General features: G+C 44.4%; 1 protein-coding gene across 1 annotated transcript in view; it reads right to left on the reverse strand.

Annotated features, from left to right (window-relative positions):
- LOC144605483 (DENN domain-containing protein 2D-like) overlaps positions 1 to 4,230 on the reverse strand; it is a 61,822-nt gene extending 57,592 nt beyond the window's left edge. Inside the window, exon 1 of the mRNA XM_078420793.1 lies at positions 4,176 to 4,230. The gene's annotated coding sequence lies outside the window, so the exon portion shown is untranslated. The remainder of the gene's footprint in view (positions 1 to 4,175) is intronic.
- Positions 4,231 to 6,000: the final 1,770 nt, after the last annotated feature.

Genomic DNA, 6,000 nt, shown 5'->3' on the forward strand with positions numbered 1-6,000 from the left:
GAACAGTACAGCACAAGAACAGACCCTTTGGCCCACAATGTGCCAAATATGATGCCAGGACCATCATTTATCTATCTGAACATAACCCATATCCCTCCATTCTCTGCATATCCATATGCCTATCCAAAAGTCTTTTAAATGCCACTAACGTACGTACTTCAACCACCACTCCGATCAGTGCATTCCACGCACTCACCATCCTCGTGTAAAGAAACTTGCCTTGCACATCTCCTTTAAACTTTGCCCCTCTCGCCGTGAAGCTATTTGCTCTAGTATTTGACTTTTCCATCCTGTGCTCCACTTCCAAAATACAGCACTGGTGAATTAAATCCAAATTAATTTTGGAAGCCGAGGCACAGTGGATGCACTTATATCGGGTGAATCTTTTGGTTAATGCTGGAAACACTCAGCTGGTCAGACAGTGTCTGTGGGGAGAGAAACAGTCAATGTTTCAGGTCCAGGACTATGATCCTGCATTCTTGCCTTGCATCCTTCTTAGGATCTCTTCATCTCTATCTCTGGGAATAGACTCACCACAACATCCACTACAGACCCCAAGATTCCCACAGCCCTCGTGATTATACTTCCTCCCACTCTACCTCCTGTAAGGACTCGATTCAATTCTCCCAGTGCCTTTATCTTCATCATCTTTGCTCTGATGATGAGCCTGACTACACAGTGCCTTCTTATTGAAACATGGGGCATTTTTATCATTGTGGACAGAGCCTTTAGCCTGCACGCCAATTCTCACCCCATTTCCTCCTGGACAGAGCAAGGTCCCCTGATCCTTACTTTGCACCCCCTCAGTTTCTATATTAAACAGTTCCTTTATCCTTTGGAATTTCTACCAGGTTCACCACATTCCATCACCAGACACACATGGTTTTGTCTTCAAGCGAGTTTAGAGATACAGTGTGGAAACAGGCCTTTCGGCCCACTGACTCCACGCCAACCAGTGTTCACTCGTACACTAGTTCGAAACTATACCCTAGGGAGAACGTAAAAACACCATACAGACAACACCCGACATCAATATCAAACCCAGGTCTCTGGTGCTGTAAGGCAGCAAGGCTACTACACCTCCACCGTGCCACCCACAATATGGGTTGTATTCTTGCTTCAACAGTGTTTGAATGGAATAAACCCAAACTTCGCAAAACCCTCCTTTCTAAAAAAATGTTGTATTTTGATTGAAGTAACCTTTGTGTCAGAACGAGTGCAGGATGACTTCCCAAATGCACCAGAACTACCACCAGGGATGCGAAGCCAGCATCAACCGACAGATCAATATGTCTCTTACTGTATGTCAAGTTCCCCTCTCTATTTCAGCATTTCAAAGGGATAATTGCCTTCACAATTCCCTGCTATGTTCTTCCTCTGCCACCTATCAGACCCACATCGTTTCACTGAACATTTACTCTCAGTTCACATTAGCCTATGCGATCTCCTGGTTGCCAAATATTTTAACACCCCTTCCCATTCCAATACTGACCTTCCTGCTCTGAGCCTCCTCCACTGTCAGAGTGAGGCCACACGTAAATTGGAGGAACAGCACCTCATATTTCTCTTGGGCAGCTGACAACCCATCTTAAATCTTGGTTGTCCTCATTACAAGTAACCCTTGCATTCTCTCCCTCTTCCCCTTCCCTGCCCTAGTCACCCTACTAGTTTCACTGTTCGCATCCTTGTATCCCTTCACCATCACCTCTTCCCAAGCCAACAATAGGCCAATATGGGCTCCACCCTTTCTTGGTCATCTGTTGCTGGTCCTGCTCTGTTCTGGCTTTTTCTTACTTCCGGTTCCCTCCCCTCTACTCTCAGTCTGAAAACGGGTCTCGACCCGAAACACCACCCATCCTTTTTCTCCAGAGATGTTGCCTGACCTGCTGAGTTACTCCTGCACTTTGTGTCTATTATCAGACCCTGTGGTATGGCAATTGCCAAAGTAACCACAGGATTTGCAAGACTTGTCCTTCCTAGCTCCCTGTCATGCTCCTGCTTATTCTGCCCACTGAACTTTCTTTCATCACTGACTTCTAGCCTCATACTGACTTCTCAACTCAGTCTTCCATAGGACCCCGACCCTCTGTCTCTGATGCTGTAAGGCAGCAGCTCCACCAGTGCATCACTATGCTGCCTTGTATGTAATTCTGGTCTATTGGACATTTCCCACAACCTTATTATTAGCAACACATTACACAGATAAATAACCTTTTTTCTGTTTTAACTGCTCCTTAACGCCCACCTTGGGTCTTCGGGTCTCACTCTGTCAAGCACATTCCCTTTGTTCTAATCACCCTTTCTCCATCATATCTGTGCCTAAAGAAACCCAACTTGTTTTCTCCCTTTCTTACTTTTCATGTAAGTGTTCTGAACCTGAAAGGTTAACTGTTTCTCTCTCCAGAGCTGCTGTCTGAACTGCTGAGTGTTTTCAGCATTTCCTGATTTTACTTCAATTTCCAGCATGTGTTGCTCTTTGATTTTCATTTACTGTTGAATTTCGGGATGTCCAATTCTCCTTATCAAACTGTTCATCAAACCCTCTCCAACTTAACATGGCTTATCTTTTCATTCTCTTCTGCTCTCCATCTATCAAAGGGATATATCAAAGGGGTACCAACTAATGCATCAATGTTTGTATGTGTTATCAATATTTTCCAAGGGACATTGAAGTGGCTCATTGTTGATGAGACGACTCAGGATTGTCTCAGTGCTAACAGACTGAGCATGAACTATGACGATATTTAGTCTTGGCTTTACTTTGTTTCAGTTACAGCCCAATGCAGCTTGCTTTCATTACAAACCAAGTCCTCTTCCTTCCAGCTTGACTCTCTCTTAAAGTCTGAGATGTCTTCACAAACATACTACCATCTTATTTCCCCTACAGATCAAGTTCCAGCTTAGAGTCATAGAGTGTCATTTTGTTTCTATGGCAACTCCTCTCTATGACAGCCACAGAGCCATTTTATTCTTATTTCAGTGTCAATGCCGCCTTGTATTTATTACAGCATAAATGCCAGCTGATGTCACTCATGGTCCCAGTTCCATATTGTGTTTTTTTGAGGATTGTCACCAACTTCTGCCTCATCCAATCAGATCCTCCTCCTCTCTCAGTTACAGTCCCAGTGTTACCGTGATGGTATTATGAGCTGTTTGTTACTGGCCCAACTGTCCTTTAACGCTTGTGCTAATCTCACACTGGCAGCAAAGACAATATATCGAAGAATTGTTGGATCACACTGGCAACTTAAGGTTCTGTGAGAGCTGAATATCTATTAGAGAGCAGAGCAGGAGTATCTGTGGGTGACATGTGTCAGACCTGTGGCTGACACGGTGGCACAGCTACTCGAGCTGCTGCCTCTCAGCTAGGTTCGATCCTGACCTCTGGTCTTGCCTGTGTGGAGTTTGCACGATTTCCCTGCGACTGAATTGGTTCCCTGGTGCTCTAGTTTCCTACAACGTCTCAAGGACGGTGGGTTAAAATGCCACTGTAAATTGCCCTTCGTGCATGGGTGGACGCCAGAATATGAAGGGGCCTTGACGGGAATGTGGGGAGAGTGGAGCAAAGGGAAAATCAGTGCAGGGTGGCAGGGATTGCTCTGTGAGCTGACACAGACTTGATGGACATATAATATGGAAATGTGGACACATTGCCTGTAAGGCATCGGGTTATAATACAAACTGCTTGCTAGTCCAGTAACAAGACCAATTTCCATGGACTAGTGCCACATTTAGAGTAGTTGGATAAGGGCAGCAGATTTCCCCCATCCCCACCCCTTTATCCCTGCAGGAATGAAGTAGATGTACTTTTAGAACAATCCATTGGTGTCCGAATCATTTTTATTCAGACTAAGAATGGCACCGTGATGCCAGATGGAACTTAATCCCGAAAGATAATTTTGGAAGGATGATTAACAACAGGATATACACAATGCCTGGTCAGAGCCTGGAGAATAGGAAGGAACAGAGGGTGCAAATGCTCAATGATCCTTCAAGGCAGCAGCATCATCGAATGAGATGGATAAAAGTTTTAAAAATCTTTTTCCCAGAGCACTTACTCATCCTTTAGTTTCCAACTCAAAAGGTATGAATAGCACCCGGGAACCTGCTGGTTAATTGCTTTGAGTTTCCACAATACGAACACACACTGCAGGAAGAAGGAAACTACAACTTACTCAAAAAAGGCCAGCTTGATGGCAACTGACGTCCTCTGAATTCCAGGGAATGATGCAATCGCAAGAGGAAGCTCTCAACGGAACAAGTGCTAGTTGCGTGGTTTCACCTATGAATAAATGAGAATCAGAATTATAAAGAATTCTTGGAAAGGAACCCATTTGAACTCAGTCGAATAAATGAAATAGGAATAACTAATTTATATAGTAGATGCACAGACTCTCTTGCCCAGAGTACGAGGAATTGAGAACCAGACATAGGTTTACAGTTTAGTTTATTACAATTTAGTTTATTGTCATGTGTACCGAGGTATAGTGAAAAGCTTTTGTTGTGTGGTATCCAGTCAGCGGAAAGGTTAAAGGGGAGAAAGATTTAATAGGAACCTGAGGGGTAACCTTTTCACACAAAGGGTGGTGGTGTATGGAACAGAGGAGGTATTTGATGCAGGTAATATCGCAACGTTTAAAAACATTTAGACAGGTACATGGATAGGACAGGTTTAGAGATATGGGCCAAATGCAGGCAGGTGAGACTGGTGTAAATGGGATATGTTGGTCGGTGTGGGCAATGTGAACCAAAGGGCCTGTTTCCACGTTGTTTGATTCTATGACTCTATGAAGGTTAATAGCAAAACTGCAGATGCCGGAAATCTGAAATACTGGAAACACTCAGCAAGTTAGGCAGCAACTACGGAGAGGAAGAAAAACAGACCATGGAGACACAAGGAAATGCAGATGCTGGACTCTTGAGCAAAACACAAAGTGCTGGAATAACTCAGTGCATCAGGTAACACCTGTGAATGGAATGGATAGGCGACCCTTCGAGTTGGGATCTTTTTTCAAATTGTCTGAAGAAAAGTCCCGACCTGAAACGTTATTCATCCATTTCCTCTACGGATGCTGGCTGACCCACTGAGTTAGTCCAGCAGTTTGTGTTTTACTTTTGAAATGGAGTTAATGTTCCATTCTTATGAAGGATCTCCAAACCTGAAGCGTTATCTCTGTTTCTGCAGATGCTGCCCGACCTGCTGAGTATTTGCAGCATTTTGTTTCACCTTACGGAGGAAATGGTTGGGTTAAAGAGGACGATCGATACAGAGTGCACAGGGGTCCCTAGAAACAAGGTCATCCTTTCAACCGAGCAAGTTATGCACTTGTGGTGTGTGACAAATATGAAATACCCTTCGCAGGGTGTGAACTGAAGTTCATTAGCAGTGAAAGACCAAACAATTAATCTTTTTGCAGATCTATGCATTAAAAATAGCTGTGGCCACACCAATACATCCTGTGTGCTCAGCACACGCTCCTGTGCAATGATAACACAAGTGGAAAATGTTTCTGCAATCTGGGGATCCCACTTCCCACTTGCAATCCTCTTTGCATCTTTAGCAAAGGACTTGGAATGCAAATTTAACCGAGCAAGTTACAGGAGAGTGGGAAGCGGATGAACTTTGACCTTTTTAAAATCCAGTGCACTTCCATGTTTGAGGCATGGGAGGAGAACCTTCAATTGTGACTCACCATCATCTATATTTGTTTACCCACTTTTCTTCATTCAACAAAACTCCACCAGGCTCGGCCCCAATTAATCACCCACTGCCTTTGATGAAGATGTCAGGCTTGCTTGTGCAGCTGAATTACACACACGCCCGTGTATTTCCTTACAACGTAGAAAGAGTGCATTCAGCCCATTGAGTCTATGTTGGCCTTCAGCTCAATCCCATTCTCGCACTTGTGTCCCCTGTACCCTATTCAACCCACATCCCCTTCCTCCAGTAGAGTTGCTGCCTCACAGCTCCAGCATCTCAGGTTCAGCCCTGACCTTGGG

Source organism: Rhinoraja longicauda, chromosome 24 (assembly GCF_053455715.1).
Source record: "Rhinoraja longicauda isolate Sanriku21f chromosome 24, sRhiLon1.1, whole genome shotgun sequence".
NCBI lineage: Eukaryota > Metazoa > Chordata > Chondrichthyes > Rajiformes > Arhynchobatidae > Rhinoraja > Rhinoraja longicauda.